Below are 18,597 nucleotides of genomic sequence, written 5' to 3' on the forward strand. Positions count from 1 at the left end.
ACCTGGAAACCCCTTAGACAAAAAGCGGGGTTAAGGAAGAGGTAGTATGATATAACTTATTCATTATTATGACATCTTACCATGTATGTTTAACTTCCCTATCAGCATTAACTCCCTCACTGGCATATAAAAACAAGTTTAATTTGGAACAGCATAGTGCATATCACTAGTTGCCAAAGAAGTTGAAAAGCCATAAGACCTTTTTCTAACTTTATACTGATTTGAAAGGGGTAGAATCACATCCTGCTTAGCACCCAGATATTATAATAATTATAATAGATTCCAGAATAGCATAAAGAAAATACACTAGTGAGAGAACATGGTGCAGAAAAGTACTCCAAGTTATAGCTAGGTCACCAGGTTGTATAGAACAATTTTTATGTAATATGGCTTAGAATATAACTTAAAAGAAGTAGTAGAATAAGACTATTAGATCTCTCAAAGTGGAAACATCAAGTCTAGTTTTCCATGGCTATTTCTTCACACAGAAATAATAACACAGCTGACACTAAGGTTATAAGTGAAAATAGAAGCAGTCAGCTGAATTAAAGGGCATGAAATAACTCTGGAAAAAGAACAGATTATTTTTATCCTCTGTTTTGATATTGAAGACTGGTTCACTCCCTGCCCCAGTGTGTTACTGTTGGATAATTGAGATTACTCAAACTAAAGTAGAGATTGATGGCACAGTATGGATAGAGACACCCTGTGGGTTCTCGGAAAGCACAGTAGCAATATAAAAAATCCTTCTCATCCTCCTCAGTCCATTTGCCTTTTAAACCTCACAAGAGGTATTGTGATCCTGTTACATATTCAAAGAATAACCTTAAGTTTGTCAGAGGGGCTCTTTTGCCAATTTAAAAATTGAATTATCTTTTAAGTTCACCTACTGTAATTAGGAAATTGCATGGAAGAATAATTATGAACAGAATAATATTGACAAGCTCTCAAAGTTTATGAATGCAGAGACATACTTACAAGAAAATTATAGATAAGAAAGCAGAATTTCACATCGGTAATTAGTTTTGAGCGAATTTGAAACACATTGCTTGTGTTTTCAGGCACCATCTTGTGTGTAACAGAGCCAGCACCCTGTTGGTGTTATAATACTAAGCTGCTTAAGGACAGTTCAAAAGTGTAGAAAATTCACTTTTTAAATGTGAAGTAAACTATAAATTGAAAGATTTCTTTCTTCAAGCCCTGCAGTGCAGGAAATACATTACAAATAGCTCTGCTTTTTAAGCACCCTTTGCTAAGGAAATCAACCATCGAAGCAGCATGGCTGACAATTTTGGAACACCTACAAGTGCTTTCCTCTGCCAGAGAGCTACAAGTGCAACCACAGCCTCAGCACCCACAGCCACTGGAGAGGAGATCCCTATAAAGGTCTGAAAAGTTACTTCTTTCTTCTTCTGGAAGCCAGACTGCAAAACTTAACCTCTGCAGTGCAAAAACCTGACCATGTACGCAGAGAGACCTCTGCCTGCCATGGGCTGTCTAATATCACTTCTCTTTTCATTCTGTTTCTGCATCAGTCTCTACCCATCTCATGTCTCTCTTTTTAGTACTCTGCATCAGCGTGGTGAGGCAGAAACCTCTTTTTATTCTGTAATTGTACGCTCTGTAGCATCAAGGAAATTCGGGCTTGATTATGGCGCCAAGGTGCTGCTGTAGCAGAAAAAATTATGTCGTAGAAAAGGAGAATGGGATGATCTTAGAGCTTTATCTCTGCCTAGGGCCACAGACCCAAACTGGAAAAAGCTTTTCATTATGTCTGCTGAGTTTTCAGTTGCCAAGTCTTCTGGAGAAGGTTGGTAATCATAACAGTTCTCATTTTACATAGGGAAAGCTAAGGACAGAGAATAAGACCAGAAAGGTATGTTGTGGAGGTTTTTTTGCTTTGCTTAGTTTTTGGGAACACAAGTTAAACATTTGCATAATTAACTACATGTGAAGAAAACAGAATACAATACCACCTTTGATTATGCTTTTGAGTGCAGCAGTCTAACCATTTCATTACTATCTTAAGTTCTATTCTTGACATACAGAAAAGATGTTGGTAACCAATCCTCATTAGTTATTTCCTGAAGTCTGAGAAAAGTGCTTTGAGGTGCTTCCCCTGGCAAGGCATTGTTGTTAGCTAAATTAAAAACCTTTCTGATAAAGATAAGTAAATCCTACTGTTATATATTTCCTACAGTAAACTCCATTCACTCTGAGTGAGACTACAACTGGCATGTTGTAAACTCATAATGCAGAATCAAAAAATGCAAGCGTGGCTTTAGACCTCTCTTGCAAAACTGTGTCCTGAACTGCCTCAGAGATGAAGCTGTTGGAATGGGTAACATCACTTTTCTGCAGGAATTTCAATCCTCGCAGAGCTTTAAGGCCTTATGGGCTTTGTAAGAATCCTGAAGAGATGGCAGAAAGGCAAAAATCTCTCCAAAACGTGCATGCAAAATTTTACCTATGAGAACTTATTCATAATACTTGGTGGCTCATTAGCATGGGAAGAAAATGCTGAAAATTTGGAGTAAATCCTTCAAGTTCTAAAACCAGTTCTTATTTTAAAATAGAGTACAGATGAGTCTACAGAAGTATCTTCCAATTCGCATTAAGTCCAGTATACTTTTTACACAACATTATTAATATACTGTCCTGGTTTCGGCTGGGATAGAGTTAATTTTCTTCCTAGTAGCAGGCATAGTGCTGTGTTTTGGATTTAGTAGGAGAAGAATGTTGATAACACGCTGATGTTTTTAGTTGTTGCTAAGTACTGCTTATGCTAGTCAAGGACTTTTCAGCTTCCCATGCTCTGCCAGGCGCACAAGAAACTGGGAGGGGGCACAGCCAGAATAGTTGATCCAAACTGACCCAAGGGCTATTCCATACCACATGATGTCATGCTCAGTATATAAACTGGGGGGGGTTGTCCGGGGAGCAGCGATCGGTGCTCAGGAACTGGCTGGGTATCAATCGGCGGGTGGTGAGCAATTGCATTGTGCATCACTTGCTTTGGATATTATTATTACTATCATTATTATATTGTTATTATTATCATTACTGTTTTACTTTATTTCAATTATTAAACTGTTCTTATCTCAACCCAGGAGTGTTTCTCACTCTTACTCCTCCAATTCTCTCCCCCATCCCATCGGGGTAGGGGGAGTGAGCGAGCGGCTGCGTGGTGCTTAGTTGCTGGCTGGGGCTAAACCACAACAACAGAGAAAAAGTGCTACTCAGTACTTCAAGTCATTTACATTCAGTAGATGCAAAAGCAAGTAATCCACCTTATAATATGACACACAACCTCGGTTGATAACCTAATGAAAACACAAAGTAATGAAAGACTAAATTGAAGGAAAAAAATTCATGAATGGGCAAATGAGACTTTCAGGAAATGACAGAAGCCATACAGGACAGATGCATTTCAAGAACTGTCTTCAGAGAATTAACAACAAAATTCAAAAATATACCTACAGTTTTCCAGGAGATCTTGGACAAGTAATATTTCCCAGTTGCCAAACTCTGACACTGGTGTAGCTCACACCAAAGTGGACAAGGTTTCCCCCTGCCCCGCAACACACACACACTTTTTCAGAATAGAAGAAAAACGGGTAAAGAAAAGAATAGGGATGAACCTAGAAGAGGTAAGTGGGACAAAAGTATAAAAAAACCCTCATGTTTTTGTATTTAAAAAAGAAAAAAAAATGGAAAAAAAGATGTTTCAGAGTAGCACGGGACACAATGTTGTACTGTATAACTTTTACACCTGTGGTTTTCATGCCCATCCCTATTACAGTGGTGAAATGGTTGAAGAACGTTAGATGGATCACAATTCTTGTATAAATTTCACCCTGTATGACTCCAGTCCTTTTGTAACATTTTCTTATATTGTCATCTTTATGTAACTATGATTAGGTTATGTTTAATATAATAAAATATCATCCAAGGGTTTATGCAAGGACTGGAACATAGAAGCTCATGTTTTTCATTTGTGGACTCAAAGTTGAAATTTCTGCAATACTGAACTTATGACATTTATTTATTTATTGATTATTTAAAAAGTCCAGAGTCTGATCCATACTAAAATTGAAACGGCCAGTTCCCATATTTGGCACAAAAACTGCAACTCCAGCCAAATGTAAGGAAGAGGTTTTCTGAAATGGAGCTTGATTTCAATCATATGTGAGTGAATGGTGCTGTAAGGTGCTCGTTTCAAGTCTGTCCCCAGGTCATAAGAAAAGCATTTTGAGTTTTATGGAGATATCTCATCATTATCTCTTTCAAAGCCTCATCAGCTCTGGAGGACAAATCTGTCTTGGCTAAACTGATACTAAAAGGAAGATGTTCATTTAGTCTAACCTAATCTTTTTTCTTCTCAACATAGGGCAGAAGGGTTTTTGCTTCCATAGCTACTAGGATATTTCCTTTGAACTTCTTCCAGGATACTTTTATGTCTTCCACATGCACTGACACACAATCCTAAGAAGTATGTATGTATTTGTGAAACACTCTGTGCTTCATTACCAATTCTTTGCTGGATGTAAGAGAGGAAATTTAGTCTGTTGTTAAAGCTAAGTTTCTGACTTGCTGATTTAGGTATTTCATATATTAGTAATGTATTACTATAAATTGACTTCAGAATATTACAACTGAAATATTAAATGAACAACATTTATTCTGAGAGGTTTTTTTAACTTGTTATCATGCAAAGCCAATTCCTTGTTATTAGGTACTTTAAGTCAATATAGTTGCATGCTTTCTAAATTAAAGAAAGCATTGTTTTGAAATTAAAATATATGCTTTTTTTTTTTTTAATTCAGTATCAGTATCTGTATACTGGCAACAAGAAACTCAGGAAAAATAGGTTGGTTTTGGGGTTTGGTTTTGTTTGTTTTTTTAAGATGGAAAAATCTGAACTTTAGTTGAATTTATCTAGTTTTTCTACCCTTGGAAACATTTATATCACTTAAAAAAGTATTTCCATTTCAGGCTTCAGGATGGAACCATTTTTAGCATTCCTTCAAAACCATTTCCTTTGAATTCAAATAACAGGTTTTCATCAAATGAAAAATATCTATTCTATCTACCTAGATAATCTATCCACTCTAAACTGATATCAAATGTCCATGAAAACCAAAGGAAAAAAAAACAAACAACTTCAAGGTATTTCTTTTCTTAAAAGATTATTTTAAAAAGCTTTTACATGGAAATATATACAACCAGTTCCATAGAAAGATATACAACCAGTTCCATAGTCTACATTAGTGGTTCTCAAAAGTGTGATTCTTTTAGCATAGATGACTTCTAAGGCACTAAGAAGTGAGCTGCCCTTGTAGTACAAAACAATGCTCAAACCCTCTCCTCTTACTCTGAGGTCCAGTGCTCCACACGCAGCTTGTCATGTGACTCCTTTCGTTGCTGCCTGCATAGCTCATTAAAAAGCCTGGAAATACTGTCTATATTGGGGATCTCCAACGCTGGATACCAGTAATGGTATGAAAGCTATGTCAAAGTGGTGCTATTTGGGCTACCATCTTTTTTCTAAAGGGAGGGAGGCAAAAAGTGGACTTTTTTTTTAGCAGTCAAAGAGTTGACACTGCATCCAAGTAAAAAAAGGACATAGGGCTGGAGTGCACGCCCTTCCTTGCATGGATGTGGGAGATGAAACGATAGAATGTGCTTGTATTGATCCCATTGCAGTATTACACAAATATCTTTTTTCAAGAAACTGACAACTGAACAAACCCAAACCAAAAACCAAACTAGGTTCTCACTAAGGCCAACAAAAATTCTTTCTAATGTCTGTTAATTTTTGTGGGAAAACACACAAGCATATGTACTAGCTTAATCTGACAAATAAGTCTATACAGAGTCCATAAAATGCCACAGAAATCTGTGCAGAAGCATAGACTACATTACAGATGTCCCATAACATTAAGATACAAAAATCTCACTGCCTTAACCATAAATAACAGCCTAATTTATTTATGTTCTCTTATATCTATGGTCAGAAAAGTCATCATTCAAAAAAAAGTTGTATCCAAGACTCTGTATCACATGTTCTGCTACCCTTAAAGATTGTTAGCAATCAATAAACTATTAGGAATGGCAGGTATTCTTCTACTGAAGTATTCAGTAAAAATAACCAGTAGTTGAAGTTTTCTATTTGCAATTGTCTAAAGACAGTTGTCTAAATATTGGATCGACAGCAGAACAGGCTGATCATTTACTCAGGGAATGTGAATGCTCCTAAACACACATCATTGACAGCTTGAGAAAGATACATGTGATACTAGGACTCTTTCTGATAGGAAAGTTAAAGGAAGCTTTTGGCCTCTCTGAGAAAGTAATAAAGAGATCACAATAAAGACTTATCTAAAATTATGCCTGAATTCACTCACTGTCTGGTATCCCTAATTATCTGACAACCATTGCTAAACATTGTGGGAGTGGAAGTTATAGGGACAGAAATCTAAATGACAGGTTATTCTTAATTCTACTGACTTCAGAGTAATAGCGAGCATTTAGCCTAATTCCCCTCCGATTCATCTGTTAGAGCAGCTATGTGAATTTGGCTGAAGAAGTCCACCTAATTCATCTTGATATAAGAAAGAAATTTTTTACAATGAGAACAATCAATCACTAGAACAACTTCCCCAGGGAAGTGGTAGAGTCCCCATCACTGGAGGATTTCAAGATGCAATTGGACAGGGTGCTAGATAATCTCATTTAGAGTCCCTTTCCTATGAAAGGTTGGACTAGATGATCTTTTGAGGTCCCTTCCAATCTGGGCTGTTCTATGATTAATTCTGTTAGTAAGTGATCTAGTAAAAGGTTTAACAGAAGTTTCTTTGCTGCATGTTATTTAACTTTAGTTAACTATGTATACCCCAGAGATATGTGGAGAAGGCATGAAGCAAGGAATAGATAAGACAAATCGAATCTGCTGTGAGTGCAATGACAGTGGTGTCTTCTCCAGATGCTTCATTGCTCCAACGTGTCATTTCATTTATGTGTGCAATGAGTCTGCATTGGCCCCAGCAGACTTCAAAACAGGATGATTGTTTGGCTGTAAAGAGTAATTTTAAGTCTATTAGACCATTAAAACAGATCCTAACATATCTCATTTATTAAAAGGAAGGCAACGTTTTGTGAAAAATAGCTCCTTATTCCCAGAAGGAATAAGAGCTTCTCTCTGCAGTCACAGAGACATTTGGCAGTTATGATGTGATGTTGACACAGCTGCAGGCCCTGGCAGCTGAGCCACTTTCACATGGGTCTGCTCTTTTCTTCCTCCCTCTTCCCCCTCAAAATCTAGGAAAAAGTACTGGACAGTTTCTCACCTGGCTGAGTTGGTTTTGTGCATGAGTCATTACAAGACTCCATCACTGTCTTGTTTGATGTAGGCACATTTGGCTATTGTACTTTCAGTAGGGTTATGAAGTCAGCTCAATGCCTGTGTTTGAATACAAGGTTGGTTGTCAGTACATGACTAGGTCAAGAGTTGAACGAGGACAGATCAACCAGGATGAAACACAGATGAATTAACTCACATGGGTAGGAGTGAACCACAAAAAATAAATTCATATTGTCTTTGTTTAGCCAGGTGTCTTACTGGATCCTTTGCTTTTCCTAAATGTGAAAGCCTTTTGTGTCAGATATATCATAAAACTCAAAAAGTACCATGAGAGGAGAGAAGGTAGAAAGGAAGACAACATTAATATTTCAACATTAAGACCCACTAGGATTGTGAAAATTTTCTGTTTTAAATCACCTAATAGAGATCCACTACAACAGTTTTGCTGGAAAAGCACTACATGAAAAGTAGCTAACACAGCACAGATTTCTAAGACATTAGCCTCTACCTTCCTTTCCTTTTTTTTTTGTGACTGATGAGTAATTGCTTTATATGACAAAGTCAAGTGCTAAGTTACATAAAGAGACTCTGATACAGTCAGATTTGTCCCCAAAGCAAAGTTTAGAGTTTTCACCCACCCCTCTTTTTAAAACTCCTCCAAACATTTAATATTTTTGTGGCAATTGCTTATCTTGGAATAGTTTCTAGAAGCTCCTCCAGAAAACATTTTCACTGTGATTGCAAGGGAAAAAGGGCAGAAGAAAGGAAGTTTTGTTCTTGTACTTTTTCAAGTTTTAAATTGGTCCTAAGTAGGAGCTACTGTAAGAGGTACATTATAATTAAAAGAATCTTTCTCCTTATTTTGAGAACTGGTTGATCAATTATCCATCTGTGAACTACTGGGGTGGGGGGGGGGGGTGGGGGGGAGCGGGAAACGTGCTTTCTATGGATTATTTTAGTGCATTTTTTTCCATAGAAAGCAAGGCTCAAGGAATAAATAAGAAAGTTTTTAGAACTACTCCCTGTGTGCAGCTACTAATAACTTTTTGCATCAAGAGTATACTGACTGCTATTTTTTTTAAAAAAAAAAGATTATTTGAAATATTTTTCCTTTCATCACATTAGATTCAACTCATTTTTGCATCATATATTAGTACTAAATGATCTTTTATTTTATTTGACGAACCTTAAGCCAATAAAATTCAATTTATCAACACTGACTACAAGTCCTAAAGTTTAATTGATGGCATGTCAAGTATTTTTAATACTAGATTTAAATAATAATAATTTTATGTATTTTAGACACTATTACGTAAGCTTCTTAATTGTATAGTACTCCTTTATCTATGAAGTAGCTTTTGGCACAGAGTTAACACTTCTCCATCAGCTTTTAAACTTTTATTATACCAAAAAAATATTCCACATTTGCTACATTAACAAAAGCAAATAGGTGATACTTTCCAAGTGCTATGCAGCCCCACCAATCCTGGAAATTTAATATTCCAGGGAGAAAAAATGCAAAAGTTCCTTCTGGGATCAAGTACACAGGCCTCTCTGGTATGCCTAATGTTTTATATACAGTCAATGACAGAGTTAAATATCTTTGAAGACTGTTGAAAGAAAGTCCTGTATGACTAAATTAGGCGTGTCCTTCCTCCCTTGACAGGCACAGAGTTCAACCTCTCCAGGCAGTTTGCTATAAATCACTCTGAGGTTCATCTGTACCTGTGTGGCTCACTTTGAATGCAACATAACTGCTCCCTCAGGCTCCCCCAAAAGGCAGCAACAACTTAGTTGGTCTAAGGTGAGAGTAATACAGATGGAATTGCTTGCCTCAAACGTTTACATTAGCTAGAGGAAAGACAAGTATTTCCAACAATGGCCTGTAATCTAGCTTTTGCAATCCCATCAAAGTAAAAGGAATTAGATTAGCGGGAAGAAGATCACCATCTTCTTCCTAATGTTCGACTGAAGCCCTAAAAAAGTGTGTGTTTCCCAAGAAATTTAAACATTTTAACTATAGCTGCCTAGTTTTGGATCAGAACAGGCTGTACATGTCTGTCTCTCTAAACAGGCATTAAACCTCCCCACCAAACACAAACAAAAAAAAACCCCAACAACAACTAAAGTTGCATACCTGGGGGATTTTCATACCAAATGTGCCTAATGACTTATGTTTTAGGTACTAAGAAGAATTGTAAGCATAAGTGGGATTTTGGGAGACTGGATCACACAATACTCGTATATCCAATTGTATAAATTGTTTATCCACATTCTAAAGTAAATGGGAAATCATTGTACTTCACAGACCTCACAAAAGCAAAGAAATTTAGATAACCAGTTAGAGACAATATGCATTCCATGGCAATTTTTAGATCTTTTGGAAGATAGAGAACATGCCAGATTTTTATTTAATAGATGGGCCTTAAAAAGCCCTAAATAAAAAAGTTATTTCTTGTAACTGGGTTTATTTTTGGAAGAACTGCTGTGTTTTGTCCCATGAGGATTGTAGCTCTGATGCTTCCCGAATGGATCTTGACCTTCTGAAATTCTCTTTGCTAAAGCAGTTGCAATACAGATTACACACCCTAAAAATAGTAATTCAAAGGATACTTCTGCATTTTAATCCCTTTTTGATTCCTTCTCAACACAGTTAGTATGCAAGAGGCCTCTCTTCTCTTTAGAGTGAAGATGAGGAATGAAGCTACCCTAAGAAAGCTTATACGTGGATAGAATGATAATCCTGCAATTATTTGCTGTATTTAATGAAGTGGATTTAGCTATTTCTCATGCTTTAAAGTCAGAACTGAGGCTCAGATTAAGACTTCTGTAAACCTTCTCCATCCTCCCCTCAAAATGTCCTACCTCTTCTTCAGTAGGAGTCCGAATGCTTAGCATAAGGCATGGACCACCTTCAGAGACATCATTAAAAAAATACTTTCTTGGGGCTAAAATGTGATCCCTAAACATCGTAAAAAAAATGTTTGAAATTATAATGTTCATAATAATTTTTTAGATTTTTTTAATTGAAGAACAAATCATTCAGGACAGTAGTTACTAAGGTTAACTAAAAGAAGGACAGACTCATTCTTAATTCAAAAGTATTTGAGGAACATATTTAACTAGATCTATACTTTCCCATTCTGTTTTCTCTCTGTGTGCTGTTTGTACAATACAGAATCTACTCCTCTGTCTCTGCATCTTCAGACAGGAGCTGAGATGATTAGATGGCCACAACTTAATCTGAGGAGTTGATACCTCCCTTGTTGTCAAGAGCAGATGACATGGTGTTGCAAGACTTTGTTGATACTTCTTTTCTAACTGTCTAAAAAGCATCTTGGAGAACTCCATCCTTTTGAAACTGGTGTGGGTTTCGGTTTTGGGTTGGTTTTTTGGTTTTGCTTATTTGGTTTGTTTGGTTTTGTGGGGTTTTTTTTGGTTTTTTTTTTTGTTAACCCACACTTTCTGGAATTCTGACATATTGTTGCCTTCTAGCTGCCCTTTGGTAATTGCAAGATTGAGATGATAGAACCAAGACATTCGAAGACAACTATCTGCTGAGGAACCATAGTGTCTGGAGAAATACTTCTCATCATAGTGAGACATACAATTCTGTGGACCAGAGACACCAGACCCCTAAGAGTATTAATTCCTGAAAAGCATGTGACGTTTTGTCTGGCAACCTCTGAATCCTTCCTGTGGTAGACTTTGGTATCCAAGTATGGAGTAATTAATCTGTCAAAGCTGTTGATGAAGCCACAGTGTCCTGGAACATGCACTGGTTCCCTGAAGGGGTGCTCCACTTTGATTACTTCTTACCACTTGGGTCTGCCTTACCACAATGTCTGCAGCCGATACATCAATGATCCAACCACTACTGAGCTACTCCAGTGATTTAATTAGAGGAGAAACTGTTTCTGCACCAACAAGAGATCATATTTGTTCAGCTATCCTTAAGGTTTGGCCTTTATCAGGTGGGTTCCTTCTTCAGACAACACACAAAGCAATAAGCATAGCGCTATATACTGGGTCCAAACAGTACAAGAGTCTACTTCTACAGCTTGATTATAAAATATTAAAGCCACAGCTCTATTTCATATGCATGGAATCAGTTTATTACATGTTGACTGATGTTTTTTTATTGAACATCATCAGGCAACTATTAAGACTTTTGAATTGGTTTATCGGTTTTACCTATATGCTAAATACACAGTGTTGTTCTTGTCTTTTATCAGAACCACATGGTCTATTTACAACATATCTTCAAATGTTATTTTTGGATCTTTTCCAGTCTATGTGTCTTGATTTTACAATTACACTGGTGCTTTATATAGATCTCATTTAGTCCTTGATGGACTACAGACATCCTGCTTGCTGGCCTATTATCCAGCTTCATATCAGTTTCACTCAAAACCACTATTCCAGTTGCACAACTACAGCAGTTAGGTCAACTCTTTCTCCAACTACAGTGTTTTAATCTACCCTATCTAAAATGACTTGTTCCAAACACTTGAGAAACTTTTTCTAACTACAGAAAATAAAATGCATTTTAAGACAACCGCACAGCAAAAGGCAAATAGACCAAAAGGCAATATAACAATAGTATTATCTGTAGCATGTGAAACAGAAATATCCCTTGCATAAGTCCAATGCCTGCACAAATTGGCATACTTAAAAACAAAACCCCCAACCAAACTAAACTAAGTTCTCCTTTTTGGAAATTTCTGCAGCACTGGAATTTACTTTCTACCTGTCACCAGGGTTTCAAGAGGGATCTGACCAGTAACCTTAGACTGGAAAACAATCTCTTTGGAAATGTGTTGGTTCAAGCAGAAGACAGGTCATAAGTTTTGTTTTCTGAAGAGACACGTTTGCCCAGATTGAAGCAAATGTTCTGTTTGTAGGCATTGTGGTCTCCATTCTCTTTAGCAGGAGAAAGCAGATATCAGCATGAATAGCTCTCAAATTACATTTAATGTTAAAGGCATAAACTAAGCTAAGTCTGTCATACTATATTATTTTTTTGAAACAATCTATTGTTCCAAAATGCCAAGGTTTAGCACCAGCTATCGTGGGAGCTGATCATAAGCACCATCTTACAGATGTAACTTCAGGCCAGACACAAATGTTTTATGCTAATTGTTCACTGATGAGTACAGGCATTTGGGAAAGGAACATTCATAAAGATGCTGCTCACACCAACTAAACCAAAGTGACCTCATCATCCTCAGCAGCACACATTGCATCACCTTAATGACATGTATATTGCTGATGCAATTACACTAAAGGGTGCAATTCCCATTACATAAACAGGAAGCAAGGAATGAGAGTTAAAGATAGCCCCACAATGACCACTCATTATAGAACAATAGCTACTTCCAAACTAGTTCATATCAGAAAATTTTTCCTTGACAAACTTCTGATTGTGAGAGGCATAGAGAAAACAGGGAGTCCAGGATGGCTGCCACCTTCAGCTACTGGGTACACCTAGATACATTCACTTTTTGAATGTTTATTTAAAATACCTAAAGATTTTTTAAAATAATAAATTATAGTGATAGTAATAATTAAACCCACAAAGATTGCATGAAGTTCTTGAACAAGTCAGCAAAAAGATTGTTTTGCAATTTTACCAGAGAAAGCAGAGGAGGAACTGCAGAATTATTCTTTGGTGGTGAAAAATGTTTTTAATGCCAATCTTCAAGAACGTCGTCTGGTCTACCTATTCCCTGAGCTAAGCATCTGAAGAGAACTAACACTGAGTTTATGCTAGCTCATAGAAAATTTAAACAAGGTGCTTCATAGTAATAGTTCTTCACTTTGCAAGTCTGAACCAAGTAGCCAAGGAGTGAATCAGGTAAGTAAAATGAAGTTTTGCAACTGCTTTCACCAAAAATACTGAATTTGGATTTCAGTATCAGAGAATTACAGTTTCTGCCTCAGAGTTCCCAAAGCTAAGTAGACCAGAAACCCCAAATTAATCCATTTTCTGACTGAACATTTTGTTTTCTTGTTGCTTGAAGAGGTTTGGAAACATCTCCCAGCATTTGCTGGAACTGTCATGAAGGGCTGAAGGCTTAGGAGCATGGTTGCTCTTACAACACTGTGGCCAATGAGCCTGGTGCCTCAGAGATCTACAAACAATCTAATGAATCTATGGACCTCCTCTGTGAATAATAAACATTATCATCTTAACAATTTTTTTTTCCCCTTCATTAAAAAGCTCTGTCTAGAAATGTCTGTACTTCTACCCTTTTTCCAGCACAAAACCAATTGCACATTTACTGACATGAATAAGTCAAATTAAGAGTACTGCATTATTGTTTCTTATAGTACAAATTTAAGATACCAGCTTCCACAGCATCAAATATGGACTGATCCTGGAGCACTACAGTAGATGGCTCATTGATCTATGTCACTGTTATATTTCTCAAAGATCAGATCCTGCTTTCTACTACTATGAACCCCGCACTCTTGGATTGCGCTGATGTGATTTTAAACCACTGCATTTTGATGTGCTATTCTGTTCTTGCTGTTTTCATTAGCTACAACTATTCTACCAGTCTATCACCTAAGTCTAGTTTAAATTAAGTGCAAAGAGTGTACTACACCACCCTTTCATCCAGATCTCGGTGTTTTATCTTGATGGTCCATCCCAAGACTGGAAAAGGGAATTATGGAAAAAATACAATACATTTTCTAACCAGGAGGTATTAATATCAAGTGTGAATGTATAAAGAAATGAAACCTCAGAACTTATTTTTCTCCTCTTCTTTAGGAGTCTCTTACTTTCTTTTCCCCATTGTGACTTAAAAATGTTGGTAAGTTGATAAAAATATAAGATTGAATGTAACTGTGTATCACCTGACTTAATAAATGAGGAACAGTGAAAGCAGAACTGAATTTTTCCACCTCATTTTTTTATTTGAGGCTGAACCTAGAAGAGATACACTTTCACACTCTGGAGAAAGAAATAGAAAATTAATCTTCCATTGCTGTTATGCCTCTGTTAGCAGCAGGGTATGAGGTCACACTGCTGCCTCAATAAAGATTGCTCAGCCTCCTTCACCAAGTGCTGTGGTCCTGCAGTGTATGAACAATTTGTTTATGAAAGAGGCTCTGGATGCAGTGTCTCTATAAATGCTTAGCCTATGCTGTTAATAAGATATATCAGCCAGCAAAAGGTCCTGCAGATGACTAAAGGCTACTGAACAGTAGTTTTACAGCCTTGTAAAATTGTTCTTTCCCCCACCTTCTCCTTAGAGTTCACCTACACACAGGCACAAATACAGATAGAACTGTAAGTTCCCAAGCTGCAAGGTGCAAGATATAAAATGAGGGATTTAATTCCCACTTCCCTTCCTGCCATCATCCTGCAAGATGGAGGATATAACAGAAGGGGTGTGTGGATGGTGTGGTGGTGGCTCCATAGCCACCTGAAAAGCAAATACTGCAGCTACTGACTCCCTAACAAGGTTGGGAAGCACCTGAATCCCACTGTTAACACCACTCTCAACTTTACCTGTGTTCCTCCTGCATGGCGCACAGTATGTCTACTCTATTAGGCTGCATTTATGAAAGGCCCACAAGGAAGACAAGGACAGCAGCTGCAACCATTTTAGCTATGTGCAGCCCAAGTTCTTCCTCCCTTTAAAAGGTTTCCACTTACCAACCTCACTACAGCAGAATTTAGAAGACTCTACAGCTAGTAAACATCATATAATATTGGCAATTTCCAACACCATAACATTCAGCTGCAAGGGTCTTAATAGCACATCTTGCAGATCATGTCAGAGAAGAAAGGGGAATAGATCAAAATACAAACTCACCAGATCTCTCTTCTCCCCACAGCCAAGAAAACAGGTGTTCTGTGGCTTTTTGCAGCTGAACACAACACAAAATCAACTACTGTGGCTGAGGGGAAAACATCCAATGTCAAATGAGGAAATATAAGAACAGGTCACTTCTTAGCTTTCTACCAGCCTCCAACCCCTTTTGCGCTTCATTTTAAGCCCCTACGGAGCTGCACTTGGTTCCTTTATTTTAGTCACCAACAAGCTCATGGAGGAGTTGTCCATTGTTAGTGACTAATACGAGGTTTTAGCACACACCTTATTCTTTGACAAGAGGTTCTACAGATCAGCTATGTATATGAAGGACAATCTCATTTGTTTTGAACCTGACTCTGATCACTTAATGCCTACTGGTTGATTTTTGTTGGTTTTTGTTTCCCTCCTTCCACAATGGAGAAATGCGGTAGCAATTTTCTGATCACGCTCCCTGTGCTACTAATGTACTGCTGTCAAGTCTCCTCTCAGTTGTCTTCTTTCCCTCAGACTCTTGGTTGAGAACTTCAGCTCTCTGGATTTTCACTATTTGTAACAGAAGATAACTCAGACACATATAATTCAAAGGCAAGAGGATGGTACCAAAAAACCCCAAAACAAACAACAAACCTTCCCCAAAGGCCCCATCACATCCAGACTAGAGTGCATAATAATTTTAGGAATTATGCATCTTTTTGTGCACTATTGTTCTAACTTTTAGGAAGAAGATGGTTTATTACACCTGATAGCCAGATTTACAATTGAACTTACAGTGGCCGTATTTTACAATATATAATTATTATTATTTTGTCTCAAAAATGGAGGCATGTTATAAGCCCTGACTCTAGGTACTGAACATTTCAGGAAAAAAACCAAACCCCCACACACTTTAATATATTAGTTGACTCACAAAAAGCATTCAAACTTCCAGCTTCCTTCTTTCTTGACATGACGATACAGTTTAGTTACATAAACACCCAGGCTTCCCTAGCTTCATCCTCCTCCTGCTCACCAAGCTGGAGGCCAGTCCAGGCTCCCCAGCCTCCAGCTCCAAGGCCTGGTGTCTTTCTTTTATTTGCCCACGTTCACAAGTCTCTAATCTTCACACGCAAATACTTCACAGAGTTCCTTCTCTCAGTTTGTTTGCACACTCTCAAATCAAGCTGACTCTCAGCTCTTCTGCTTTTCAGTCCACAAGTGTCATACTCCCCACCACTCCAGAAAGAATAATGGAAATCCCCTCCAATTACCAAATTTCAAATCTCTCTTCCAGAGCTGTCAGTCTCTTGCCTAACCCTGCAATGAACACCTTCAGGGTTTGGTTTTTTTTTTTCCCATCTGTAGGGACAAATCAAGGAAGTTTTATGCCTCAGAGTCTGATCTTTAAGAAAGACGTTACATTTATAGATAATTTTAAAGGATATAATTATATAAGCACAATTTAATCATTATGAGTCATTGTGGATATGGAAAGAGTAAATCATGTTAAAGAAATCTGGTTACTTTAAAAAAAATGAAAAATGTTATTAGTCTAGATAAACCAAGAGGCTTGACATAGCTGGATTTTTAAAAAGGTTCAGAGGAAATTCAAAATGATGGATCATCGTTATCAAGAAACTTTTGTTGTGGATGGAGTAAATCTTTATTAAAAATGGGCTTTAAAGTCTTCACCAATATCAAGCACATGTGACCCAGCATTCATATCTGAAGGTCAGTATCCTGAAGTCTGACTCTTTCCTGTCCTTGATCTTTAGTTTGGGATTTTTGGTGCACCTGCTTTTCCTGTAGAACTGTAGTAACTTCAACAGACTCCAGATCTGATGCATTTGCCTACCTTCAGGGATCAGCAGTACCAACATACCAATCAGTACCCAGAAACGCAGGGGATTGGAGGGAAAATGGAAAGGCAGCTGCTAAGAAGTGAAGCCCCATGGGGCTGTAGATTAACACCAGCAGATTTTCATATTTTATTCAATGGTCTAGATAAAGCTGTAATAAGTCAGATCATTAAATTTGCAGATGATACTAAAATAAGGCGAGTATTTAAGACTCAGAGGGATGTAAGAATAATCCTGACATTAACAAAATGGGCTCAGAGGTGAGATAGGAAATTAAATGATTATTCATTTAATGTAATGAAAAGTGACACACTTCAGTAAAAATAATACCCAGGTCACATACTGAGACACAACTTAAATTATACTAAGCTAATTAATATGCAAAGAGAGAGAGAGTTACAAGTTATACTTGCATTACCATTCACATTCATAGTTTTAAATGATAATAAGAAGATACTGTCCCTGTCCTAAAGGGATCACAGATTAGCACAGACAAAATAACACACTGCCATTTAACACAGTAAGACTAGGTGTTTGCCAGCATACTCCAGAGAGGAGAACTACAGCCCTCTGGACCAGTCAGTCATTAACAAAACTCAGACGAATGACTGTGGCCACCACCACCGTGACTTTCTACTATTTCTTCTCTATAAATTTATGTCTGATTAGAGGCTACTTCAAAATCACACAGATAATTTTTGAGAATAAGTCCTGAGGTACAAAAAGACCAATGCTATATTACTAACTATCTGAATAATACTCAAAAAAAATTAAATGCCCATTTCTAAGAGGTGGCAAAATCCCCCCAGTAAATGAACAAAAAACCTGAACCTCTAAAAGCAGGCCTCCAACCCTATCTCAAGGTTGCGTAAGAAAAAAGGTCTGAGAATAAAGCAAGGAGAAAGCCAGTAAGATGCAGAGGAAAGGGAGGAAACAACAACAAAATCAAGAACAAAACAAACCTTCAAGCAAGCTAAAGGCAACGGTCCTTAGCTCTAGTTCACACAGACGCACACACACAAAAAAAAAGCCAACCCAAAAAACACCATTAGAGACACCAAAATAATTTTGCTTGTATAGCAAAAAGACTATAAAAGCCAAAGTTGTTCTCTATTAATATTACTGTAATATCATGTCATAACACCTACCTCCAGATTAGAATACCTCTTTTCATTATACCAGTGAAAATTCTGAGTCAGAGTGAAAAAAAAGTCTCTCACAATCTACCCTTGAACCAATGCAATTGTTTACACTGAAGGTAGCAGGTTCCCCAGGTGTTCTTGGTTCAGCCAAATTTCTTCACCTAGCCTATTAACAGCCCCAATTAACCACAAGGGTCCAGCTGTAGAGCCTTAGTTAGACCGACTGTTTGTTACAATTCAAGGAACAAAATTTCAAGGAAAAACAACAGCAGTGTTAACAGAGAGAAACTGTCAAGGTCATATGATTCATCTATCTAGGAGCTTAGCAACAAAGGAGAGCTGTGAAATACTGTAACAGCAATAAGCCAATGGATTAACACAGCATCAAGCAACATCTTGAAGGAGATCAAAGTAGTAAATAAAATGAA

The sequence above is a fragment of the Pelecanus crispus genome, chromosome 2 (genome assembly GCF_030463565.1).
Source record: "Pelecanus crispus isolate bPelCri1 chromosome 2, bPelCri1.pri, whole genome shotgun sequence".
In the NCBI taxonomy this organism is placed as follows: Eukaryota; Metazoa; Chordata; class Aves; order Pelecaniformes; family Pelecanidae; genus Pelecanus; species Pelecanus crispus.